This window comes from Felis catus, chromosome A1 (genome assembly GCF_018350175.1).
Source record: "Felis catus isolate Fca126 chromosome A1, F.catus_Fca126_mat1.0, whole genome shotgun sequence".
In the NCBI taxonomy this organism is placed as follows: Eukaryota; Metazoa; Chordata; class Mammalia; order Carnivora; family Felidae; genus Felis; species Felis catus.
The window spans coordinates 104,645,082-104,671,529 of NC_058368.1; the positions used below are offsets into that span (position 1 = coordinate 104,645,082).

General features: G+C 39.9%; 1 long non-coding RNA gene across 9 annotated transcripts in view; it reads left to right on the forward strand.

Moving 5' to 3' along the window:
- Window positions 1-26,448, forward strand: part of LOC102900781 — a 177,585-nt gene that overhangs the window by 142,318 nt on the left and 8,819 nt on the right. For 4 of the 9 annotated variants that reach the window (XR_002157779.2, XR_002742727.2, XR_006598590.1 and 1 more), the window contains exons 5-6: window positions 3,391-3,477; window positions 10,402-10,515. This is a non-coding gene — a long non-coding RNA (uncharacterized LOC102900781). Of the gene's footprint in view, window positions 1-3,390; window positions 3,478-10,401; window positions 10,516-12,140; window positions 15,051-18,266; window positions 19,861-20,995; window positions 23,880-26,448 lie in introns of those variants that run through there. The other 5 variants (XR_002157782.2, XR_006598589.1, XR_002157785.2 and 2 more) reach the window with 5 other exon arrangements.

The following is a 26,448-nucleotide window of genomic DNA, read 5'->3' on the forward strand; positions in this document are numbered from 1 at the left end:
TAGAAAACGGTGATTTAAAAAATTAGAGATTTTCAGGGGTGCCTGGGTGGCTCAGTCAGTTAAACGTTGGACTCTTGATTTTGGTTTAGGTTATGATCTTCTTGTTCGTGGGTTCAAGCCCTAAATTAGGCTCTGTGCTGACAGTGTTGAGACTACTTGGGATTCTCTCTCTCTCCCTCTCCCTCTGCCCCTCGTGTGGTCTCTCTCTTTCTCAAAATAAATAAACTAAAAAAAAAAAATTGAGGTTTTCTTATTCTTACATTTGGAAGTAGAAGGTCTAGTACTGATACTGGGGTTTCATGCAGCCCCCAGGACCGTCTTATGTTTCCCCTCAGGAATCCTTTACCTCGTTCTTGGGGCATCGAGGTTATAATATGGTCACTCCACCTATTACATCATGTATCCAGACAGGAAGAAGGGCAAGGACAAAGGATCTAGTCAGCCGAGGCTACCTGCCTTTTGAAGGGCTTTCCCAAAAGTCCCATCTGGTGACTTTGACCTATACTTCATTGTCCTGAAATGTGTCGTGTGGCCATCCGTAGATGCAAGGGAGGCTGGGAATTGTAGCTTTCAGCTGGGCTCATTACCACCCTGACAAAAATTAAGGTTCTGTTAGTAAAGAAGAAAGGAGAATGGATATCAAGTAGGCACCTAGCCACGACTGCCACATTCCATATTATTTTGCCCTTTTGTTCAAGTTAGTGTGCCTTCTGGGAGAACAAACCAAGTTTCAGCAAACAAAAGTAAATCTTCTGCAAACTCTTCTCTTCTCTGTGTACCTGTCCAAAGGCATAAAAGTGATTTTTGTATTGGTAATTGATATGATGCATGTTACAGTTTCCTCCATTAGTGAACATCATCCTGAATTGATTATGTTTGGGGTGCATGTGTGTAGTTATTTACACAGCTGCCTCAAATGGCCAGTTGTTGATTAATCATCTTTTGGTACCTTCTCTCCTCTGACTTTTTACTTCTCTGTGTGGATACATCAACAAGCACTTCGGGGCGCATGCGTTGGTTAAGCATCTGACTTTGGCTCAGGTCATGATCTCATGGTTTGTGGGTTTGAGCCCCGCGTTGGGACCTGTGCCGACAGCTCAGAGCCCGGAGCCTGCTTCGGATTCTCTGTCTCCCTCTCTCTGCCCCTCCCCAACTCACGCTTGCCCTCACACACACACTCTCTCTCTCTCTCTCTCAAAAATAACTAACATTAAAAAAACAACAACACATTTCTTTCTCGCTCCCCGATCTTTGTATCAGAGCCAGTCCTCACTCATGACTGCTCTGCACTGTACCTTTCTTCATTACAGATTTAGTGTCACGGGTGCCTTAATTTCAGCATGCCCGAGTAAACTTAATGTCTGTTCCTTCCAAACTTTCTCGTCTTCTGTGTCGCTCATATCAATGAGTGTACATTCCCAGGTTTCAGGAGTCCTTCCTGAAACCTCCCTCGTGTTCCTTCCTCCCCACAACCATTTGATGTTACAATCTTGTCCAGGTAGTATGCCACGTATTCTCATATTTGTCATCTTGTCTTGAATCCACTGCCACTTCTTGGGTTCACCCAGTTTGGACGAGCTGTGTTTAGCTATTTTGTTGCCACAGTAAGTATCCCATGTTTTATTTCATTTCATGAATGGCTTCGCATGTAATCTAGGATGTGCAGCTCTCTGCGATATTTTCCAATTACTGTGTTTTCATTTAGATGACATTTTAAAAATGTAAACAATTGTGGATCACCTGAATGGCTGCCTTAGTAGTGAGTGCCGACAATTGATTTCATTGCCTGTGTAGGTGTTTGTGTTTTGTATTGTACCAACGGGCATTACTATAATTATCAATAGCCTACAGGAGAAAAAAGAAGGCAGAGGGACTTTGTCTTCCAATATGAGGCATTTGGGGCACATAAAGTTCAATGAAGGCGCTGTATTTTGTTATTTTAACAAAGGTTTCCTGCTAGTTCAAATAAGTAAAACTATGGCCCTAGAGGTATAAGTTGCTGAATTCCAAATAACCTGTCCTGGTAGAGCGAGTCTGATGTTAGGAGTGGAAGTTTGTTTCTGTAGAAATGGTATCATTGGTCATGTTGAATGAATACCATCAATTTGAGTGCTGTCTTTCTTTAAGTTTATTTATTTATTTTAAGAGAGAGAGTGCACAAGCAGGAGAGGGGTAGAAAACGAGGGAGAGAGAGAGAGAATCCCAGGTAGGCTCCGTGTTGTCAGCACAGAGCCCAACGACGAACTGTGAGATCATGACCTGAGCCAAAACCAAGAGTTGGACGCTTAACTGACTGGGCCACCCAGGCACCCTGAATGTTATTATCTTTGTTAGTTTAAATGTAATGTTAGTTTACATGTAATTTAAAAGATGCTTACCTGTAGTTTGAGGTTTGTACAAATCTAAACAGCAATATGCTAACGATACCCAAGTGGCACCTCAGGTCTATGTGAACTCTTTGTTTTAAAAAGGGTGGGTGTATCACTCAGGTGGGCTAGAGCAGGGTCAGCAAACTATCAGATAAAGAGCTGGATAGTAGATACTTTAGGCTTTGGTGGCCATACGGTCTCTGTCAAAATGACTTAACTCTGATGTGGTGGCAGGAAAGCAGCCACAGATTAGATCTAACCAGATGAGCGTAGCTGTGTCCAATAAAACTTTGTTTACAGAACCAGGCAACAGGCTTGATTGGGACTTCATGTCCAGCATGCTGACTCCAGGGCTAGAGAGTATGATCCCGGTTCCTGGGCTTGACATACGGTCTCTTCATTCTCTCTAGATTCACCTCCTACCTGCTCTTCTGAACATTGGCTGTGCCCTAGACATTCCAGAGCTGCTTCATCTCCCAAGCATGTCACACTCTCCCAGGATTCCGCACCTTAGCTCATGCGCCCTGACACTTCCTTTCCCATCTTCTTAAACTAACTCCTACTCACCCTGGAAGATAAAACTTAAGGGGCCCTTGGGTGGCTCAGTCCATTAAGCATCAGATTCTTGATCGCAGCTCAAGTCATCATCTCAGAATTCATGAGTTTGAGCCCCGGGTCAGGCTCTGAGCTGACAGCATAGAGCCTGCTTGCGATTCTCTCTCTCCCCCTCTCTCTGCCCTTCCTTTCTCTCTCTCTCTGTCTCTTCCCCTCCCTCCTTCCCTCTCTCTCTTTCTCAAAACGAATGAATACAATTTTGGAAACAAACAAAACAGAAGCAAACCAAACAAAACAAAACACACTTCCTCTCAGAAGATGTCTTTGGCCCCTTGTGGCTGAGTTAATGCTTCTGTCTTCCCCCTCCTTGCTTCTTTAAATTCACTCGGTACTCCCATAACATTTTCAGGAAACTCATCTGTGTTGTAACTGGACACTTACTTGACTATTCTACTGTCTTCTCTAGGCTGATCTCCGTCTTCTCTGTAGCACATGCTGTTCCATCCTTATAATTATTACCAATTTAGAGGATTGATGGAAAGAACAGAAGGGGGTGAGTGTGAATTTTACATTGATGACATATTTACCCCACGGAACTCAGAAATGCCCCGAGTATGCCTTCAATTGTCAGAGTTAGGTATTCTCCCATCTGTGGAAATGGGGGCTCGTGAGCTTTGCCAGTTTTGAAGAAATAAAGGGAATTTCCTGTTTGTACATCCGGGTCTCGTGACTGTAAAACTGATGCCTGTGAAATGGATCAACGTTAACTTTGACAAAGGGCAGGAAACAGATGAAAAATAAAGGAAAGAAGAAAAAGAAGAAAATCTGCAGTGGATGTTTGGGGTATAGGTAGGTAGGCTGAGTTGGCGATGTAATAATTGAAGTCTGGGTTTCTGGGCAGGGGGGAAGGTCAGAGGGGGATGTTTAGGGAAGTGAGCCAGAGAGTGATGGAAGGAATGAGGGCGCTAACCCTGAGCCTTGGGCAGGGGGAATCTTGGGGATGCAGGGGTCAGCAGTGTTGGACTTTGCCTTTCCCTTTATCACTTTGTCTCTCCTTGCTTCTTGCCATTCCCTTCCTCTGTTTCTGTTTTGTCTAGATGTTTATGCCCTGCCTTATCTTCTCCTGAACTAGCTATGACATGGTAAATATAAATATTGTGTTACTGATTTAAATGTTTTTCTTTTCTCTGTTTAAAGTGTTGATGTAGGTCAGTTGATCCTCGATCCCCTTTTTCTTAAAAGAATAACACGTCCCTTCTAGACGTTTAAAATGTTTCTACCCTTGTTAAGAAAAAAATAAATAAAGAAGAACTCTACTATGGTTACGCATTTTAGGAGAAACTCAAATCCTAAAAATAGAAAGTTAAGGGTAGCTCTTTTTTCCTATTTGATAATATAATTATTACACCAAAGGGAAAAAAGTATATTAAAAATTAATCTTACTAAGCCACGAATGACTAGCGGTACAAATACTACAGGGAAAAGAAAGTAATTTTTTCAAAAAGAGGTAATGGGGTAAGATCAAGGAGAATGCCTAGGGCTCCCAGAATCAGCACCATCCTGCATACAAATAAACATAAGACGATGGGTAAAGATACTGTGGCCAAATTTCCTAATCAGAAAAATATCTTTGAAATTTGAAAACCAAGTTGTGATTGTCAGATTTAAGAGTGATCTTAATACTAGACTATATTTTTGAGTTGATCTCTGAGCAGGACACTTTCTGTCTGTGATTGAGATCCTTCCATGGGATTGACAGTATTATATATATGCTTTCACACCAGACACAGGTCACACATATATCCCTGAGAAACAGGAGGTAATCAAATACTCTACAGGAAATGGCACTGGACACATTTTATTGTTAAGATTATTGCTTATGATTTGGGAAATGTTTTAACATTTGTCGTCTGATCGTTAAAATCAAAACTCTTGTGTCCTAAGTAGTTTTCATTAGATGATGTTAGTGTTTTTATGCAAACGTGAAGACATTTTTACCAGATTATATTACTAACAGGGTCCAAATTTCAGGTAATATATTTTTTTTAATAAAGAAGACCTAGGGTCTTCCTTTAGTCAGCTCAGGGAGCTAAGTCAGTGGTCCTTCACTGGAAACATAATCATCATTACACCGTGTTGTGTGTGGTAGGAACTCAGTGCTCCTGACAACCACGTAAGGTGACTTCTCTGACTGCCCACTTACAGATGTGCAAGCAGAGATAGAAGGGGTGGGTAACTTGCCCAAAGTCACACAGGTGATGAGTGGCAGAGCCAGGGTGATGTCCTGTACAGTCTGGCTCCTGAGGCCTTGGGCTTCACCTCCAAGCTTTGCTTCTTCTCACCATTCTTCCTCCCAAGTGCACCAGTTTTGTCGAATTGCTGTAGAAGATTCATTCCCTGTCACTGTGTGTTTGTGATCTATATGCACCTTTCGTGAATAAAACCGACAAAGCTTTGTCTGTATAAATGACCTGTGTTAATGTCTCTTGGCATTAAGATGCCTCGTGGGGAAGTAGAAATTATATTTTGCTGTCCTTGTCTGGATTCTTCAGTAATGGATTATGGCCACAGGATATGAACCTGTGGAAAAACTGAAAGGATCATCATTAATAACGGCATACCTGACATCATATGGCGCCTGATGTGACATATCGAGAAGGATGCAACATCATCTATGTGATAGTAGTGCTAAAATGTTTCACCTGAATCTAACCATGAGGGAACGCTCAGACAAACACACATTTAAGGACATCCTGCATAGTTGCTGGCCTGGACTCTTCAAAGGCATCAGTGTCATGAAAGACAGAGAGGCCAAGGAGTTCTTTAAGATTGATGGAGCCAGGACGATGAAATGCAATGTATGATCCTTGTTTCGATTCTGGATCAGGAGAAAAAACAGCTGTAGAGGACATTGTTGGGACAAACTGGTCATTTTGAATATGCATTGCATATTAGATAATGTTAAGTCTCCTGAGTGTGGTAATTGTGTAAGAGAATGCCACTGCTCTTTCAAGCATAGAAAGGATATGTGTGTGTGTGTTTATAAAGTTAATAAAGTATTAACAGTGAATCTGCGTGAATGACAAATTGGTGATTATTGTACTGTTCTCACAACTTTTTGGAGGGTTTGAAATGTTCATAAATTTAAAAGATCTGTGTGGGAATGGTATAGTAAGTGGATACACACACATACATATATACACAAACACATATATATCACGTAGATATATACACACACATATACATACACACACATATACATACACACACATACACATACACACACCTATACACACATACACACCATATACACACACACATACACACATGCACACACACACACATATATAGACACATATATACACACACACATATACATACACACACATATATACACACATATATATACACACATATACACACATATAGACACACACACATATAGACACACACATAGACACACACATATAGACACGTACATATATACATACACAGATATGTACACATACACACATATATACACATATATAGACACACACATATATAGACACACATATACACACATATATAGACACACATACATACACACAATTAGACACACACACGTATACATACACACACATATATACACACATATATATACATACATATACACACATATAGACACACACACATACAGACATACACACATATAGACACACAGACACACACATATAGACACGTACATATATACATACACAGATATGTACACATACACACATATATACACATATAGACACACACATATATAGACACACATATAGACACACATACACATGCACTTGTGTGTTCTTCCCTCCACCTGTGGCTCCTCTCTCTCACTAGGATCCTCTTCTCCCTCTTTACCTACTTACTGCTTACTCATTCTTCAAACATCAATTCTTTGCCAAGTTCTTCCTGGTCTATCTGCTTAGGGTGAAACCCCGGTACAGGCTTCTAGGGTGATAGGACACATGTCTCTGGTAATATTTACCCCAACAGCAATGAAAATTCTGTGATTGGATTACTGCTTTCTGCTCTCACTAGGTTGCAGGCTCTCTCTTGTATTTGTTTTGCTTACCATGGTCACCATAGCAGGATCTTAGTAACTGATACATACTTTTAATACATGCTTTTTAAAATGGTTTTTTTCCCAGTAAAAATAATGAGAATTAAAAAAAACTAAATTTTTTAAGGTTTATTTATTTTTGAGAGAGAGAGAGAGAGAGTGAGAGAGACAGAGCACTAGTGGGGGAGGGGCAGAGAGAGAGGGAGACAGAATCTAAAGCAGGCTCCAGGCTCTGAGAATGTCAGCACAGAGCCTGACACGGGCTTAAAAAATATTTAGAATTTTTATCTTTACCGAGTTCCATCGTACTTAACTTAAAAAAGAATAGGTATTTTCTTCTGAAGCTTCATTCCAGGTCTTTATTTTTTTCCCCTTCACTGAGGCTAATTTCAGTTCTGAAGTTTATATGATCCCCTCTGACAATATAGACACATTATTGTCATAATGCTCCTTGAAAAATGGGTTAAGTCACTTGGCTTCTGTTTACTTTCATAATCGATATGACTTCATGCAAAATGATGCAGCAGTTCACATCATTCTGTCAGTCCCCATGAAGGAAATACTGTTTTCCAAAATTAAAATTGTGAATCAACCCACAGGAGGATGTCGTCAAATAAACAAAGAATCATCGCTTATATTACACTGCCAAGTTTTTGATAAGCTTAATTCCTCTAAATGCATTTAACTTTAATGAAGAGTAATACAATTTAATAACAGCATAAAATGGAATCATTTATCTTCACAGTCCAAAACATTGGGCAGATGTCCTCTCCTTAATATGTTGTTTCAATTGCAAGGTTTTTGTCCTTCCTCAGATTTGTCTTCCCTCATTTCTCTATGTGTGGTTTGGGGAGTGATCTATATGTACATGTTTAATTAAATCACTCATCAGCCTGTGGTTTTCATGGTTGGAAATCTCTGGGATGCGTTATTTCAAGTTCTTGAGGCATTGATACTTATACAACCCAATAAAACTTGGTAATTATTAGCATATTAGTCAAAATTGTTTCAGTTGGAAGTGACATAAAGCCAATCTCAAACTGACTTAAGCAAAACGGGGAATTTATTGGCACCCATAACTGGGGAGACCAAAGGTGGATGCTGGTTTCACAAGCTCAGATGAGGTGGGTCGCAGTCTCTCCTCCTCTCCTGACTTGCTTTCCTCTGGGTTAACTTCATTCTCAGGCGGGCACTTGAGTTATGCCCAGCAAGGGAGTGTTCATATAACAACAGTAGGTCATTCATTGATACAGGGGTGAACTTCAGATACTTACAAATGGGGCAGGGGGCTCCAGCCCAGCCCAAACTGGGGTTTGGAGTCTGCCTGGATATCTATTAGTGTAATCTGCACTTTTTTTTTTTTTTGGCTTAAGGAGGGGTTTTGTTAGAAAACTCTCTTGTGAGATGATCAAGGTGGGGAGACACCATTAGTTTTTGAGCCTGTGAGAAAAGCAGAATTATAACCAAAGGTGAAATCATTGTTTTTATAAAGGATTTTTAAACTATGAAGGAAATGCAACACAGTTTTGGTGCTTGAAGGGCGTGATAGCTTTGAAATGCTTCCAGGAGACGACATCAGTGCAACAGAGGACGGCATCTCACGGAGAACAGTCATGAGCCCCAAAGCCATAGTTTCATTCCTGAGTTCCCTGTGGAGACTTCCAGAACTGCTTGAGTCTCTGGGGCGCAGGGCAGTGTAATGTGGATTACAGTGACAAGAGACTTAGCCCCTTGGTTTATGGAAGGTGTTTCTAATTAGTTTTATATGGGTAGATTGCTTGACCCCAAGGTTTTCTTGCAGAGAGGGAATCAATGCGGAAGACGTAAAAGTTAGAGTAAGTTAATGGGAGGATACAAAGGAATAGATTATTGTGTGTTGGTAAATGTTTCATTTTGATAATTCGGTAACACATGCACCTTACACGAAAAGCAAGGGACATTATCATAGGCTTGTCACGTGTTGTCTATAAGAAAGTGGTGTTGTTGCTCTACGTGGGCTTTTTCAAAAATAGAATCAGTGTTAGAAGAGCCATTTCAGACATGTTTCAAATCACTGGGAAACTTCAAATCACTGGGAAAGTTCCCTCATGTTGAGAACGCTCTTCCTGTATAACCTCTTCTCTGGTTAAAAGCATTTAAAATGTTTGAGAAGCATATATAATGGAATTGCAGAGATTTATAGATTCCAATCAGTCATGTGATCTGCAGAGTTCACTGTAAATTGTTATCTAGGAAAAAGCCTCTATTACTTTTGTTTGTATAAGCTCATATCCTAAATAAAACTACTGCCAGCAGAATGCTCATTAAAGTGGATTTAAGATTCCAAATGAAAAGTTATTGATTTCAAAAAGGATAAACACCACTAAGCCTCAAGAATCATCTGAAGTTATTAAATTACCAATTTAGTTACTGTCATTATTTTTTTTTTACTCTCTTGGTTATTTATTAAGTAAACTGTATAAGGTATAATGTTTGAAATGGAACGTAAGATAACAGCCAATGGTTATTTTCCACACACATTTAGAAATTAATGATCTGCTGAAAAATGGTGATGGGTTTGGTCTCTCTTGCCCCAAATTCCTGGCCCTTGTAAAAAATATAGCCTACTTCATGTCTATGGGAAGGCAAGATTAGGATGGGTGTCAGATGATAAATTTTTAGCCATCAGCATCTAGCCAAAAGAGCCTGACTTAGCCCTATCACATTTCCCATGTATATTTATGTACTGTACCATTTGGGTATTATAATAAAAAATTTTATCTGTCCCTGGAGACAAAATTGAGTTATATATTAAATGGCTATTTTCTTTGTTTTCTGCTTAGGTATGCGTGTAATGTGGTAGCATAATATATATTCCACACTTGTTTCATTCCTGCAGAGAGATAATATTTTTGCAGCTGACAGAGTAAAGACATCCTGTGCTTCTAGAATAAGAGAGAACATATTGGCAGGATAAAATACAGATGTTCCCAGTGTTTTTTCTACCTCATGGTTGCATTCAACAAAGGTTAACTTTCATGGGCATATTTCCCTGTCCTTGTTTAGGCAGTTGGACACACAAGTCCACAGCAAATTCAAGATTGTGAGAGGTTGTTCCAAGGAAAGTATTTCAGAAGGCTTTTAGTGGTGGGAAAGTAACTTAAGATCTCATACCCTGCCTCCCCACCCCACTGCATAGTAAGAATGAGACATCAAAGTAACTTCCCTGCTTCTCCTTAAGGAAAGAACTTGTAGTATAGCCATTTTTTTTCTCCTAAAGAATTTTATTTTTTCTTAATATAGTACAAACAAAATTTCTCTTGTCATAGTCTAAGGAAAAGAAAGAGAAACTTGTGTGACAAAGATGATATCCTTTGCACCTGTTTGATCCCTTCCTTTTTCCCATTTCAGAAAGGAATAGTCCCAAGGAGTGTAAAAGGAGTATAAAAATATCATTTGTGTATTATTGTTGGAAACTTGTCACCGCATCTATGAAGCTGAGGAGTGTAACCGGCGTTGGAACAGGTAGGAGTGAATAAAGGGGACACTGATGAGCCACTGTTCACGTTTTGACTGTCTGTTCTGGAACAACTAACTCTTGGGGTGCCTGGGTGGCTGAATCAGTTAAGTGTCCGACTCTTGATTTCAGCTTAGGTCATGATCTCAGGGTTCTACTCTAATTTCAGGTCATGATCTCAGGTTCTCCACCCTCTCAAAACAAACAAACAAACAAACAAACAAACCGACCTACACACACACACACACACACACACACACACACACACACAAAACTAATTCTTCTTCTGTAAGGATGAGAGAAAAATTTCCAGATACATTAAGGAATTCAGTAGTTCAAATGGGGAGGATCAGACATGAGCATTCAGATACAATAATCTCTAGTAAAACAGACCTCCTGTAGAATAAAGGGAAGAACTTTGGGGTTGGGGGAGGTCATTTTCTTAATTAGATTCACAAGGATCCTTTTTTGAGCTTCTTAAGTGCAAACTTCCACAAAAACATACATGTTGAGACACAAAAAACCAATCTTGGAAATAAAAAGAAGAGTAGGTACAGGACACTCTTCCAGGATACGCAGAGCATAACCTTTAAGATTGGGGAATTCAAGAAAGAAAATTCAAGAGGCAGGAAATGTTGAAGTATGAGAAGTAGTACCATGATTTTGTGGGTTCCGGAAGGAGAAAATAGTGGCTGAATGAGAAGTAATAATCAAGTAAACAAAAGAAGGCAGCTTCTCTGAATTGAAACAGTCAGCCTTTTATATGGAGCAGGGTTAGCATAGACTTAGGGGGTATGAACGGAGTCAGGTGGAAGCAGTCAGCTGGGAGAAAAAAGTCACCAAAGCAGGGGTGGGGTGGGGGGGAGTTTGAATGACATTAGACTTCTTACTTGCAACATTAACGTTAGAAAACCTTAGAGAAAATGTATAGATTTCTGGGAAAAAAAGTGTTAGGTTTCAAGAATTATATTCCAAGCCAAGCTCTTGTCTAAATGCAAAGGCAAATGAAAGCCTGGCTCAGATTTAAAAGAATTCAGAAATTAGATGACCTGGGTATGCTTTCGGAAAAACAGAACTTAAAGTAGACCTTCAAGCAAAAATTAATCAAAATAAAGAATTTAATAAAGACACAGACATGTTTTAGGAAAAAAAGAGCAGTGAGCAAGAAAAACGTAGATGAAAATCTAGAGAACCGCTTGTAATGTGGTTGTGAAATTATGTACAATTTATAACAAAGAATTTTAAACAGAAAAATGTATATAATTTTAAAAACCTCCTAAAGACGGGGGGGGGGGAGAAAGAGAGAGAGGTGGAGAAGGAGAGAGTAAAGTGTGATGAAGTTTTTCTTGTCGAACCAGGAGGGTCTGTATCGGTAACTTCATTCTTGACATTAATGGAGAATAAATTAAAACAAATTTAAAAACATTAAACAAAACCAATTTAAACTGAGGCCATTGGAAAAGAAAGAAAAAAAGGGAAGCATTATTATTTCAAAGGATGGCAAAGTGTGTATGTGTGTGTGACAGAGAGAGAGAGAGAGAGAGAGAGAGAGAGAGAGAGAGAGAGAGAGAATGAGAGCATGAGACTGAGATTTAGAGAAATACCAATTAGGTTTCTCTATTACAACTTCAAGGCCATGATGGAAGAACGGATTTACCTTTCTCTAAAACTGAGCAAAACATGTGAGGTGACTACTTTTAGGCACTGGAAAATAGTGCAGGACTCCAGTCTCAGCAAGACAGGAAATAAATGAGGTGAGCACCACATCCAACCTGATTTTATGTCTGGGGGCGCTTTGCTGAACTGGCGCTAAGTGAAGAGCCCAGGTGAAGAACATCAAGTCGTACTGAGCCGAGGAGACAGAAATGGCAGTAGAGGGCATGAAGAGGCAGTTGGGATTCACAGGATCGAATTCCAGAGGCAAATGAGCTCTGCAGAAGGGAAATGTCAGAAGTCTGTGTGGAGATTCTTCTTACCTCTGGCTAAGAGCTGCTCTGGGCCTTGCCTGTACAGGGTAAGATTCTGTAAGACCTCTTGATTCTGCAAGACCACAGCTGCTGTGGCACTAAGAAATGAATGGAAATGCCAAAAGTCACGTAGTGCTAAAATATATTGGAGTTTTGACCCAACGATGGCGGAAAGACGTCATTGAGCACACGGGGCATTCGACTGAGACCCCAGGAATGCCACTCTTTTGGAATAAGGAATAGGAGCATATCCTAGAATTGAGGTCAAAATCAATATAGATTTGCCCAAAGAAAGCCTAAAATGAAGCCTGAAGGATTAAAAGAATGAACCTGTTATGTAGTTGCTGGCCAGAACCAAACATTACACCTTAAAAAAAAAGTTTTTTTTTTTTAAATTTTTGAGAGAGAGAGAGTACACAGAGGAGAGGAGCATTCCTGGAATCCCAAGCAGGCTCTGCATTGTCAGCACCAAGGCCCACACAGGGCTCAAACTGAGGAACCAGGATATCATGACCTGAGCCAAAGTCAACAGTCGGGCCTTTAACCTCCTGAGCCACCCAGGCGCCCCCAAACATAACACCTTTAAATGAGAGACAAGATAATCCAGATGCTGTACAATATATCATTTGTAACGTGCAGCATGCAATAAAAATTAATGCATATGCAAAGAAGCAGGAAAATGGAATTCGTAATCAAGATTAAAAAACAGACAACCACAAGAGATCCTGAAAACGGCTCGGATTTTGGAGCTAGAACACAGTTTAAAAATGGTGATTGTAAGCATGTTCAAGGATTTAAAGACAAAAAATGGACATAATGAACAGGCTGGGAAATCTCAGAAATACAAGCTGTACAAAACTATCAATTAAAAATACTAGAAATAACAATTTCCCTCAGTGTCTTAAGAGGAGATTGGATACTGCAGAATAAAAAGTACGAGAACCTGAAAATAGATCAATTAGAAAATATCAAAACTGAACAACAGAATAAATTTTATTTTCTATTTTCTAAAATGAACAGAGCCTCTGTATCTTGTAGAATGATCTCACTTGTCTTATATGTAATTGAAGTCTCTGAAGACAAGGAAAAAAAAGAATGGGTCAGAACTATTTGAAGAAATGATAACCTTAAATATTCAAACTTGGAAAAAAAATCAATCTACAGATGTAAGAAAGTCACAAAACCAAAAGCAATATATCTCTCAAAATAATCTTTAAGATTAGAGGTTAAAAAATATCTGGAAAGGACTATACCTTAATATAATTTTACTTAATACAATTTAGCTCCTGTAGTCATGGAGCTAAAAGAAATGGCGAAGAAAGTTCATTGGGCTGAAGATAAAATTTAGGATGTTACTAAGGAATGAACATAATTGGGAATGGTAAATATGTGGTAAATAAGAATTTTATTTTCCTACCTTTAAGTTTCCTTAACATACTCGATTGGTTCAAGCAAAAGTAAGAACAATGCATTGTGATATTTTTAGCATATGTAATGATAACACATGTCCATAGCATTAAGAATTGCAGGGGGTTAAGTGGAATTCTACCCTTAAAAGATTCGGATATTCTACATGAAATGTTATAATATTAATTACAAGTAGACTCAAGCTCAGGATATATACTCAAATTCCTAGAGCAATCACTAATACACACACACACACACACACACACACACCAAAAAGCAAATAAAATGGAGTACTAAAAAATATTTTATTGGATCAAGAAGGCCAGAAAGAACAAAGAAACACACATGATATGGGACAAATAAAAAGCAAATTGCAAGATGATAGAATTCAACACAACCATATTAATACTTTTATTGACTGAGAATGCACTAAATATTCCAGTTAATAATAAATTTCATAATAAAAAAAGGTCAGTTCATTAAGAAGACACAACAGTTTGAAATGTGTATCCATCTAATTACTGTGTTTGACATAACTCCTGGCACATATAACTATTTTTAATGCAAGGATGACTCAACACAAGGAAATCCATTAATGTAATTCACTATATAAATAGATCAAAGGAGGTAAAACTCATGACATTTCAATATGGGAGAAAATGCATTTGCTAAAATTCAATCATCACTCTTGATTAAAAACAAGTAAACAATAACTCTCAGCAAGCTTGCAATAGAAGGAAACTTTCTTAAGCTGATAAACCTTAGCATAAACCAAGAGCAAATATTTGATGTAAAACATTACAATCGTTCCTACTAATGTTCCTAAGATAAATTTGCTCCCAGCATTGTTGCTATTTAATCTTGTAATGGAGAGTCTAACTAATGCAGTAAGACAGAAAAAAGTAATATATATACATATATACATACGTATGTGTGTGTATATATATATATGTGTGTATATACTATGAAGGAAAGACACAGATAAAATTATTTGCAAACAAGAGATTGTCTTAGAAATCCAAGAAAAAAATTTACTAGAATCAGTACAATATTGAATATGAGGTTTAGGTAAATCAAAAGCAAAATCAGTGGTTTCTTATATATTATCAACAATACATTAAAAAAATGAAACAGAGAAAAAGGAACTTACTCTCACCAAAAGAAAAACTATAAAGCTGTGGGGAAGGGGTGCGTGGGTGGCTCAGTTGGTTAAGCTTCTGGCCCTTGGTTTCAGCTCAGGTCATGATCTCACACTTGGTGAGTTTGAGCCCAGCATCTCAGTCTGTGCTGACAGTGCGCAACCTCCTTGGAATTCTCTCTCTCCCTCTCTCTTTGCCCCTCTCCTGCTTGCTCTCTCTCACTCTCTCTCAAATAAATAAACCTACTTTTTTTTTTAAATGAAGGTGTAGGAAAAAAAATAAACAACCCAGTAAGACACTATTTTTGAGATAGAAATCTTCCCAAGTTGACATAGAACTGTAGTGCAATCCTTATCATTATATATGAAACTTAAGCTGATTCTATAGGTCACATGATAGAAGAAAATAGCAAGTAATAGCCTGTAAATCTCTGAGAGGAAAAAAATTGTAGTAACTTCTCCTGCAGAAATTAAAACACATTTGAAAATAGAATTGTGGTAGTGTAGGATTGGTGCAGGTGTAGGCAGAGATAGTCACGAGGAAGACTGTATAGAATTTAGAAACATGAGTCTGTACACTGGGATTTGGCCTTGTTGGGAGCATTGAATCTCAAGCCAGGCTGAAGTCGCTGTGCATTCTTGGGCAAGTTACTTCAACTCTCTGTCTTAGTTGGCTTCTGTGTAAAATAGTGACCATTTACCACCCATATACGAGGGTTGTTGGGAAGATTAAAGAACTTAATATACAAAGAGCCCTTAGAAGAGAGCTTGGAATATGGTCGGAACTATGTGTTAGCTGCTATGAATCATAAAGATAATAAACAAATCAGTAGGAAGAATATAGATTACTTCTTAAATCAGGGCAAAGATTGGTGTGTTATCAATTTTGGAAGAAATACACCTGGGGTGATGAGTTGTTCATTCTGAGAGAAATGTACACATACCTTGCGTAATACTCAAAAAACTCAACATTAAGGTATTAGATGAAGGTATAGAAAAAAAAATGTGGAATGAAGAAATGCTGTTTAAGCAAGATAGAAAACATGAGCGTCATAAAAAAATAATGACATTTAAATACATAAAAATTAAAAAGAATAACAACATTAACGGACAACATACAGCCTGAGAATGTCTGCATGATATTAACAGAGGATTAATATCAATATGAATCAATAGGAAAAAAAATACTCCGATAGAAAAATGAACACTGGGAATGCCTGGCTGGCTCAGTCGGTAGAGCACACAACTCTTGATCTTGGGGTTTTGAGTTCAAGCCCCACATGGGACAAAGAGTGTACTTAAAAAAAAAAAAAAGAAAGAACAGTGGGGTGGGAGGTGCCTGCCTGGGTGGTTCAGTTGGCTGGGCATTTGACTCTTGGTTTCGACTCAGGTCATGATCTCATGGGTTCGTGGGTTTGAGCCGCACATCAGGCTCTGTGCTGACAATGTGGACCTGCTTGGGAGTCTCTCCCTGTGTCTGCTCCTCCCCCACTTTCTTGCCCCCCCCTTCTCAAAATAAATAAATAAACTTTAAAAAATTAAAAAAACAATGGATATGTAAAGTAACACAGGTATTCAATATGCTCTATAAAAGTGTTCAACCTCATTGGTAGAGAAATATAAATTAAGGTGGTACTGTGTCTCCCTCTCTCTCTGCCCCTCCCCCGTTCATGCTCTGTCTCTCTCTGTCCCAAAAATAAATAAAAACGTTGAAAAAAAAAATAAAAAAAAAACTGTTAGAGAGCAAACACATGAAATATTTTAATTATTTTAATATGGCTAACATCCTGAAACCAAAGCCGACAAAGATAAGCCGTAACTCCAACAAAGCTACAGTTCATACTCAGAGGCACAGATGCAGACATTTAAAATAAAATACTAGGAGGGGCACCTTGGGTGGCTCAGTTGGTTAAGTGTCCAACTTCAGCTCAGGTCATGATCTCACGGTATGTGAGTTTGAACCCTGCATCAGGCTCTGTGCTGACAGCTCAGAGCCTGGAGTGTGCTTTGGATTCTGTATCCCTCTCTCTGCCCCTCCCCTCCTCACCCTCTCTCTCTCTCTCTCTCTCTCTCAGAAATAAAGAACCACTTAAAAATAAAATAAAATATGAGGAAATCCAGTTAGTACACCACAATGAAGTAATTAATGTGTAGTCCATAAATGCAAGAGTGGTTTAACAGTATGACAAGTATTAATGCCTTTCATATGCTAAAAGAGACAAAGAAGCACTTGATTTTCTAGCACCCTGCCCATCACTGACTGAGTCATTCATTCGACAAATTTTTAGAGCCAGGCCTTATTCTCAGTTCTGGGATAAAATCAGACACTGATCCTGTACCATTAGAAACATGCGTTGGAGGGAGGAAAACAAACTAAAAAAATGTTAATGCTGAGGTATGAGAGAGTACTTAGATAGGGAAAATAGTAGAGAATAAACAGATGATCAGATTTCTATCTGAAATCAGTAGAAAATAATATTCATGTTGGGGAAAACCAGAAGTATTTTTATTCCAGTCGAGAGCAATATATAACTACTCATTCCATCATTAAAGCTGTATTCAACAAGTTGTAACCAATGCAATAGCATCGGGGAAACAAAAGAGTCCTATGCATGGGATGGAAAATTGTCACATAACGATGATAATTACTGAAGACATCCAGTCACAAAAATGCTAGAAGCGTGCATGCAGTCCGGTGGCAAGTTACAAAATATAGGGAGTGCTTTTTAAAATATGTTAGCAACAGTTGTTTAGTGGGGAAAAAAATGTCATCATCACAGCAAAAGATAATGTAACATGCCTTGATACAAAGCACAGAAAACACCCAAGACCCATAACAAGAAAATGGTAAAACTCTGAGGATGAAAAAAGAAGTCCTAACCATCTTAGAAAGAAATTAGAATAATTTCTCAGAATTTATATAAAGATGTCATTTCTCCCTAAATCATTTATAAAGTCAATGGAATTTTAGTGGAAATAGTAATGTAATTTGAGGGGAGGGGAATTTAGAGAGTGTTCTTATTTAAAATTTGAATCTTTATTTTTGTCCAAGATACATATTGACTTTAAGTATGATGAGTTCTGCTAGCTTGTAACAGCAATCCTCAGCTTTCCTCTTTCCAGCTTTTGATTCACACTTCCAGAGTGGATAGTACCCAACATTTTGAGCAGCTTTTACTGGTGTTTACATCTTTATTTTCCAGCAAGAGGATTTTTCTGCTAATTAAGTTTTGTTTTCCCTTCGCAGTTTTGGAGATTATCCCTTCACTTCTTACTGTGAAAGGGAATGCTGAATTCTCTGATCCACTTTTCAAACCTCAACCAGACTCCCTCCGCCATCCCCAACCTACACATCTCACAAATGTGTATCTATTTCACTTTCTCTTCACTCTGACAATATTTTTGGTTCTCTCGGTGTTCGATGTTAAAATCAGTATGTCTATGTAGATATTATTAAACATAGCTGAGTCTCGCAGTATTCTATGCTTTGCCTTCACGTATAATTAGCTTTTCTGGAAGTTAACAATTTTCTCCTTTTATTGTTGTTGTTAATGTCGTTGTTGTTGTTGTTGTTTTAAGAAAATTCTGTACTCAACGTGGGGCTTGAATTCAAAACCCTGAGATCAAGAGTTGTATGCTCTACCGACTGAGCCAGCCAGGCGCCCCAGTAATTGTCGACTTTTAAATTTGCTTTGTTATTGAGACAATTGACAGAGCCAAGAGAGCGAGGGAGAGAAGTGTGAGAGAGAAGGAAAAAACAAAAGGAGAAAAGAACTTCTCAACTCAGTCGAACACTTGAGAAAAGCCTGAGACGTTGACTTTTGCTTCAAAGTGTATGTACTGGATGAGCCTTCTCCTTCCCGGTGGACTGGTTGCTGTCTAGACTCGCTGCTCAGCTTTGTCAGGATCTTCCCTTTATCTCGATCCCCGGAACATTCCTTTTCCTTTTGCTGATGTTGGAGCTCCCACATGCTGGCGACCATGTCTTCCTCTTTCATGGTTTATACCTTTGTTTGGGGGGGGGGGATGCTTCCTCTAGTAGATTGCAGGGAACTGTGCTGTGAAACTCACCTAGGGAGGAGATACCGCTGCCACTGTCCACGAGGCACTAGAGAAAACTGCTGTTGGCTTTGCCATTCCAGATCAGACCAACCAGGGGCACCCTCTGGGCTCCCTGTGCTGCCATCCCTGTCCCTCAGTGATGCCCAGAAGCCCCTGTGGCCGTCCGCTCCTGCCTGTTAGTAGCTCTGCTATTGTCTTTTGAATTCATCTCTCAGACCCTTTTCCTCAATATACCTTTCCAAGCCACATTTCTAAATGTTAAGAAACATTAATCCTAAGAAAATCTCCTCCATTCCTTCTATGCAGGTTGGAATAATCCAGGCTACATCAGGTAGTGCCCCAGAAGGTTTGTGCTCATCGGTTAGGTAGGTAAAACCAGTCTGTTTTGACAAATCTGGTTTACAATTTTAAGTAAACATACATGGTTTTTTATAGCAAACATTTCAGCAAGCATAGTTACCCGTAACACATGGTCTAATTGAAAGATCGTAAGCCAACGTTCGGCAGAAATATTAAAAATAAACCTTCAAATATTACCTGAAAGCTTTGTATTAACAGACTTAGGCAGAAACTCAACTTTTTTGGTGACAGAATACAGAATAACTATAGTTTTCATTTAAATTTCTTGGTAACAGGTAGGTACATAATTGCTAAATATTACTTACCAATTTTTAAAGTTCTAATAGCGAGAGCAAAAAGGAAAAAGACTTTTTAAAAATCTTTGAGGGGCGCCTGGGTGGCTCAGTCGGTTGAGCGTCCGACTTCGGCTCAGGTCACGATCTCACGGTTCGTGAGTTCGAGCCCCGCGTCAGGCTCTGGGCTGATGGCTCAGAGCCTGGAGCCTGCTTCCGATTCTGTGTCTCCCTCTCTCTCTGCCCCTCCCCCATTCATGTTCTGTCTCTGTCTCAAAAATAAATAAACATTAAAAAAAAATTTTAAAATTCTTTGAAAAAATAAGATCTGTTTCTGTTATTCCAGTAACTTTTTATTTTTTAGTTTTTGAGTGGGAGAGAGAGACAGAGCATGAGCAGGGGAGGGGCAGATGGGGGGGGGGGAACACAGAGTCCCAAGCAGGTTCCAGGCTCTGAACTGTCAGCACAGAGCCCACCGTGAGACTCAAACCCACGAACCATGACATCGTCACCTGAGCTGAAGTCAGACATTTAACTGACTGAGCCACCGAGGTTCCCTCCAGTAACATTTTCTCTCAAAGGCTTAACTTAAGAATATCATTAACCTGGTGAAATATGAAGATGAAATTATTTTCTGCAAGTCCATGGGTTTAAATGTGTTTTTAGTAGAAGGTTAATAACAGGAACCAGAGACCATTGATCTGATATTTAACCTTATTTTCTACTTGTGTTTAGTATTCTTGCTTTGCACAGCAAATTTTCTTTTCTCTCCATTGAAAACTGGGAAAATCTTCTTAATCTCAGCATAGGGACCAAAGGACATTTGTGTTAACATCAGTCATCTCTCCTTGGGGGTAATCTTTGACAATGTGAAGGAAATGACATTGGTTTTAAGGGATTGGAACACAAATGAGGGAGAAGAAAGTTAAGAAATAGGGAAGGAAATGATAACAGCTCCTTACAAGCCTTGTGCTATTTAAATTCACAAAATGAATCAGAGAAGAGTTGTAAGTACGTTCCCGTTCCAACTTAGACAAACTTCGAGTTGAATATTATCCATCAGGAGTTATTAAAAATTTATTCTTTGCTTCAGATTTGGAGCAATATGACTTTGAAAGACACGTAAGGAAAAAGGTGTAGGGTTGCAGGACAGCTTTTATGGCCATTTCTCTGAGTTTCTCTGACCTAATTATATATCAGTTTTTTGATTAAAAAGACTCTGGGGGGATGGCTGCTGGAGAGTGACTGAGGGTCACAGTTCCATAATAAGCCCTCTGATTAGGATTGCATCCAAGAGCCCGTTGCAAGAGAAATTTCATTTGCGGGAGGATCTGAGCTTGAATTCTGAACAACTGCAGATGAGAAGAGGCAGTGGAAAGAGGACTTGGAAAAGGCTGAGTGTGACCCTCCGGGATGGTGAGGTTGGTAAATACGGGATGGGGATGGGGATCAAGATGATCATGCTTCGTCTGCCACCCACTGGCCAAAGAATGAGTTCCGCATAACTGGAATGCACACATTTAGGATTTTTCCCAACCCATCGCTTCTTTCACTTTTCTGTGATGCAACCGTCTCTATTTTGAGCTTCCGTTCTGTTTGGTGGTGGAAACTCAACCCAGCCAATTCCTTCTCCTTCTCCTGAGATTTGAGGGTATAGGGGGAGAGGCTCTACGTTGCACTGGGGTGTCAAGCGGGGAGGCTGTAACCGCAGGTTATTATCTAGCCCGTCTGGCGTTTGCCGTGATGTAGAAATCCACCTGGATCCTCGCTGGCCTCACCCTGCTGCCATGACGTTCACGTTCCTACAGCGTGCCCGGTTTTATACGCTTCATGCTGCTGTGTCTCCTTTCCTGGCTGCAAGCTCCACCAGCCCCCTCTCACCTAATGTCTCAGGTTGTGGAGATGACTTTTGGATGACACCTCATGCCACCCTGAGACTGTGGGAAACTGGGGAGTTACCTCCGGCTCTGTCTGCATAGAGGCGCTGCCACTTTGAAGTGTCTCAGTGCGTAAATTTCCAGCTGTAGTAGGAAACTTACCTCAAACTGCCTCCAGGTAAGTTATTAGCTCATACAAGACATTAAGAGGTGAAGCGAGCTTCAAGGTGTGTTGATCCAACAGTTGAAAAATGCAGTCACAGAACTGGGTTCTCTCTGTCTCTCCGCCTGCCCACTGCCTGTCATCTTTACTCCAAAGTGGATACATGTCTTGGTTGTATGCTAGCCTGCGGACATGATGGCTTTGTCTTTTGTATCTAGTTGGCTTCTCGAGCTTCTTTTTCAAAATGAAGTAGGACCTGCCCAGAAGCCTCTGGTAGAGCCCTCTTTATCTCTTGTTGGTATGGCTGGGTCACATGCTTATTTCCTTTTGTTGTTTTTACTTGAAGTTTCTCATTTGAATTCCAGTTAGTTAACATCCAGTGTTAAAATCACATGCTTATTTCTGAATCAATTTATTTTATTTTATTATTTTATTTTACTTTTAATGTTTATTTTTGAGAGAGAGAGAGCAAGGGAAGGGGCAGAGAGAGCGGGAGACACAGAATCTGAAGCAGGCTCTGGGTTCTGAGCTATCAGCACAGAGCCTGAAGTGGGGCTCGAACTCACGAACCGTAAGTCAGACGCTTAGCTGACTGAGTCACCCAGGCGCCGCTGAATCAACTGGTTTCTGGTTGAACCCAGAAGCCAAGAGTGGAATCGCCGTCTCCTGAGGCACTTGTCTATGTGGAGCAGGGCTGAGTACCTGAAGAAAGTTTGGAATTTTTTAGGAAGAGAATGAGGAGAATGGATATTCTCTAGGCAATAAGATCAATCAGGAGTTGGTTAGGAAAACAGACCCCTCTGGGAACTTCAAGCTGAGCAAGATTTCACATAGGAAAGGAAGCCACAAAATCACTGGAAAGGGTGGATGAGAGAAAAAGGAGGGGGTAAGGTAGTATGACTCAGTGTTCAGGAGATCCAGGAAGCTGTTCCTGGCCCTGTGGGAGACCACACCTTTCTAGCCCTGAATGCCTCTGAGCCCATGCCTGAGCCTCTTACGCCCCTGCAGACCCAGGGCAGTCCTTACCAGGGGCACACTGCTACCACAGCCAAAGTCAAGTGTGGCTCTTTCTTCCTTCTTCCCTTCACTCTTTTTTTTTGGAAAACAGATTTATTGAGATATAATTCACATGCCATGCGCTGGAACGATTTTAAGCATGCAAAGGGTACACAGTGAAACCTTGGTTTGTGAGCATAATTCCTTCTGGAAACATGCTTGCAATCCAAAGCACTCCTACATCCAAGCGAACTTCAAGAACCGTTGGCTCAGTGGTGGGCACATGACATTCGGCATCATGTACTACTCGTATTGCAGATTGTCGCTCGTTTATCAAGTTAAAATTTATTAGATGTTTGCTCGTCTTGGGGAACGTTCGTGGAACAATTCAAGGCTTTACTGTAATTCACTGGCTTTGGCATATTCACAGAAGTTGTATCCGTCGCCACAATCCGTGTCAGAACATTTTCATTACCCCTAGAGAAACCCTTTCTCCTCAGACGTGACCCCACTTTCAATCCCCTTACTCATCCTGCCCCCCACCTCCCTACCCCCCACCCTAGACAGAAATGAATCTCCTTTTTGTGTCTGTAGATTTGCCTACTTTGGACATTTCATAGAAATCGATTTTCGTAATATGCGGTCTTTTGTGATTGGATTCTTTCACTTAGCGTAACATTTTCAAGGTTCATTCACGTTGTAGCATGTGTCAGTATTCATTTGTTTTTATTGCTGAATACTCTTCCAGTGGTATGAATATACTACATCTTATTTATCCATTCATCAGTTAACGGACCTTTGAGTTGTTTCCACCTTCTAGTTGTTAATTATGCTGCCATGAACATTCATGCACAAGTTTTTATATGGATGTATAGATGTTGGGCATAGACTTAGGAGTGAAATCATGAGGACTGCCATGAAGGACTGCTAAGCTGTTTTCCAAAGCAGATGAACCATTTCACATTCTTACCAGCAGTGTATGAGGGTTCCAAAATTCCTCCACCTCCTCAACAACACTGTTGTTATCTGTCTTTTTATTTTTAAATTTTTTAATGTTTACTTATTTTTAAGAGAGCGAGAGAGCGCGTGAGGATGAATGGGGGAGGGGCAGCGAGAGAGGGAGACACAGAATCCGAAGCAGGCTCCAGGCTCTGAGCTGTCAGCACAGAGCCCAACACAGGGCTCGAACTCATGAACCCTGAGATCATGACTTGAGCTGAAGTCGGATGCTTAACCGACTGAGCCACCCAGACTCCCCATCTGTCTTTTTGATTATAGCTTTCCTACTGAATATGAAATGGTATCCTGTTATGCTTTTCACTTGCATTTCCCTGGTGGTAAATGATGAGTATCTTTTCTTGTACTTGTTGGCCATTTGTGTTTCTTTTTGGAGAAATATTCCTCAGAGCCTTTGTCCATTTTTAATTAGACTATTTGTCTTTTTATTACTGAGCTATAGCAGTTTTCAATATATTCTAGATACAAGTCCCTCATTAGGTATATGGCTATGAATATAGCCACTTACTTAGTTTATAACGGGAGGTTTGTTCCTTTTGACCCCCTGCAGCTGCTCCTTCTAATTTTTTTTAATGTTTATTTACTTTTGAGAGAGAGAAGGAGAGTGAGTGAGTGTGAACAAGCTGGGGAGGGGCAGAGAGAGAGGAAGACACAGAATCTGTCAGCACAGAACCTGATGTGGGGCTCAAACTCATGAACCATGACATCATGACCTGAGCTGAAGTTGGTTGCTTAACCGACTGAGCCACCTAGGCACCTCAGTTCTAGTTCTGTTGTTAGGGAAATATTTCTATAAATTAATGATGAAGTAGAAAATTGGCCAACCAAGAGTGGCCCTGAGTGAAAGCACCATTTCCCGGTTGAATAGATCATATCAGGAATACTTTCTTGGGGCGCCTGGGTGGCTCAGTCAGTTAAGCTTCTGACCTCAGCTCAGGTCATGATCTCACGGTTCGTGAGTTCAAGCCCTGTGTTGGACTCTGTGCTGACAGCTCAGAGCCTCAAGCCTGCTTTAGATTCTGTGTCTCCGTCTCTCTCTCCCCCTCTCCCACTTGTATTGTCTCCCTCTCTCTCAAAAATAAATAAACATGAAAATTTTTCTTCAAGAAGTCAGGTTTTTCAAAAATGTTTTCATTTGTTATGTTTTAAAATACATCAAAATTAGAAACAATGGTACTGATGAGCTAGATTTAACTATTCTTTACATTGTGCCATAGTCACTTCATCTCTCTGGTTTTTATTCTATCATCCCATAGTCAATGAAAAACATCAAAATTTTAGTCCTAAATGCTCCAGCACAGACCTACAAAGAGTTGGAGTATACTCTATCAAAACCACAATACTTTTATCACAGCTAACAAAATTGACAATAATTTCATATAATCACTTAATATCTGCTATCTAATATCTCTACCTGTATGTTTTTGCCCATGACACTGATTTTTCTAAGAGTTGAGAGTGGTTTTCTTATAGAAAGTACACATTCTGGGCTGATTATTTCTTTGTAGTCTTGCCTAACATGACTTAAGGTTGCCAGATTCTATTCTGAAAAAAAGGGAAAATTTGAGACACACATCCAGAGTTGTCCCATAGAACTTTCTCCAATGATGGACATGTTCTATAACTATGCCATTCATCGTGGAAGCCACTATTACATGGGTATTCAGCACTATAAGTACAACTCTTACAACTGAGGAACTAAATTTTAATTTAATTACTTTAAGTCTTAAATTTAAGTAGCCATGTGTGGCTAGTGCCCACTGAATCATTTGTCTAACAAAAAAGTGGAAATAACGTACCTATGTTCTGCCTGTACATGGCAGGGGTTTGATGAATGCTGGCCTTCCTCTCTTTCAAATACATACTTTTCTTTGAGAGAGACAGAAACAAAGGAAGAAAGGGAGAGAGGGTGAGTGGGGGAAGGGCAGAGAGAGAGGGAGACACAGAATCCGAAACAGGCTCCAGGCTCTGAGCTGTCACTGGGCTTGAATTCCCATGAAATCATGACCTACCTGAGGCAAAGTCAGATGCTTAACCGACTGAGCCACCCGGGCGCCCTATATCTGCATCTTTAACATATATACATAAGGCTTAAGCGTTACAGTGCACATTTCCTGATATAGATGACCCTGCACATTCACTTTCCATTTAAGTTGTTTATAGTGTGTGGTTGAAATTACTTAGACCAAGCAAGGACAGTGAGATTCAATACTGGATCTCTTATTCCAATTCAGAAAAAGGATCTTTTTTTCCATGAGATTGACACTTGAAAGATTGAAGCTGGAGCTCCTGAGAGCCTGCCTGACGGCAGACATAACCTGGAGAAGAGTAGAAGTGAGACTTAGAGGGGAAGACTTCCTCTTGGCCCCTGGATCCAACTGTGCCTGCAGCCGACAATGTGGAATGAAGAGGATCAGGTCTATAGGTGTCAGTTTTATGAGCTGATAAAGTCCTTGTTTCTTCCTAAGCCAATTAGAAGGGTGCTTCTGTCTTTTGTACCTGAAAGAGTGCTGTCAAAATTTAACAACCAAGGAGGCAGAGAATTTGGAATCAGGCAGACTGGATTCTAATGAGCCAGTGATCCAGGGTCTGTGAGCATCTACAGATACTGAGATAATTACACCTTCCTCTTAGGCCTGTTGTGAGGACTAGATGAGATAGGATGATGTGCATGTGAGAGAT